Here is a 2188-nt window from a genome sequence, read left to right on the forward strand (position 1 = left end):
TTAATTTAACTCAATGTTTTATATAATCGGGACCAGTAGATTTTTTTCTTCTGCTTCAAAATTAAATGAACAATAAAGTCGTGCCTCGACAATGACAGATAACAAAGAGTTTCCAATCCTTTTTCCCCCAAAAAATAAACTTAAAAAAGGAACAATAATTGCCCAAACATAAGAACATTAATTATTACGATACATTTTTCCTTTCAACTTTTTTATTTTCAATTATTTGAACTGTGAAGTCCTCAATTATTATAATAATGATGAAAATAGTTAAACAATTTCGGTACGGTGGAGGGAAAACTATAGTATGGATATAGCAGTATTGCTTTTATGTTTTAAATGAAAATTAGTTTTATGAATATGTTGTTTAAAATTTAAGAAGAAATCGTTTTTTAACAAGGAAAATATTTGTTTCTTAAATATGAAAAGAGTAAATAAGAAATTAAATGCATACTATAAGGTATTACGAATTAATAATATAAAGAGGTTAATTTCTTTTTATATATGTAACAATTTTAACAATAAATAAAAGCAATGGAATAAAAGTTTCTTTTATTAATGATAATAGCTACTTCTATGATGTGTTAGCCTCCATATTAACGTTGATTTTATGTTTTTCTCTACAGTATATAAAATTTATCTATTACTTCTACGCTACAAAATCTTTTCACTTTAGTTCTTATATAAGTACTTTTAGTTTCACTTTGGATTTTTTCTCATTAAAAAATTTGACATTTTGGTATAGTAAAATTGATAGTTTTTAGTTTCTATGTAATCTTTTACGTTTTAATATAATCTTAGTCATTTCTAATTTGGTTCACCCTGTAACCAACTCGTTGGAGTAGCTTCTAGTTAAGAAGTTGACAAAAAAAATGAAAAAAAAAGAAAAAAGAAATTTAGATTTTATTTAAAAAATAAATTCAATTTAAAAAATGTAATCCAATGAATTACGTATATAAATTGTAACATTTCAAAAATAATAGTTTACCCAAAAATATAATATTAAACTATTGAGAAGTTATCACATAATTAATAAAAAAGATTAGTTAATTAACAAGAATATAAAATAATTTACAATCATTTAATATAACCATAAAACAAACTTTATATACAATATACTAATATTAGAACTATATACAAATAGCTAGTCTAGAATAAACTAAATATTTGTTATCTCTCTATACAATGTTTGCTTCAAAGAAACTTTATCGTCCTCTGCTCACACCCACCAGATGATTATAGGAAACACACAAACAAACCATACAATACAAGTACAAAGAAAACAACTAGGATAAGCTAGTGATACTACTAGCCCAATCCAAACTATCATACAAGGTTAGTCCTTTACAAATGTCTTTTTTTCAAGGTAAAGTCCTTAAACAAAAACTTCCTGCTACTCTCAAGGTACCAATTATTGCAATTTATTTAATTGGACCAAACTGTGCAATTGAAAGTTGTATGATGTCTTAATGTGGAAGCTACACCCTGTAGGGTATTTCTGGAATAAAAAAAATTAATGAGGAGGTGTAGGGACTTGGGGTGATGGAGGGAACAACACCTAAAATGGATTGTTTTGGACTGGTCCACCAATTGAAAATGGGATTAAATTTATAATTCGAGCCACCATTTTTTATTTTTTTTCTATCATCAAATACATGGAAATTTACATGAAAATGAGTTGAAATGGACTACGACCGGGTTTTAAGGCTGACCGTCGGGCTCACTCGTCAGTTTTGATTTTTTGGGTGTTTCACCATGCACCTCCATCTATTTCTTCGTGCATCTTCAATAGACGAGAATGTTCTTCCATTAAAATCTTTAATAGATTTCAAAATTTGTTGAGATCTTCAACATATTTCAAAATCTGCTGAGAAATTGAACGAATTTTGAAATCTATTATACTTCTCAACATATTTTGAAATTCGTTGTATTTTTCAATGAATTTCTAAATCTGTCACATTTCTCAATAGGTTTTGAAATTTATTGAAGATTTAGATGAATTTTGAAATTCATTGAAAAATTTGAAATATGATACCTACACTTTCTTAATTTTTATTTTTTACATATTTTCTTTTAATTTTTCTAAACACTTTTTACTTGTTTTAATTAAATAGAATATATTTTAAAATATTCAATATTAATATATATTAAATTATATTAAAAAATTAAATGAAACTAAATATTTATT

The sequence above is a fragment of the Vigna radiata genome, unplaced genomic scaffold (assembly GCF_000741045.1).
Source record: "Vigna radiata var. radiata cultivar VC1973A unplaced genomic scaffold, Vradiata_ver6 scaffold_43, whole genome shotgun sequence".
NCBI classification, from domain to species: Eukaryota; Viridiplantae; Streptophyta; class Magnoliopsida; order Fabales; family Fabaceae; genus Vigna; species Vigna radiata.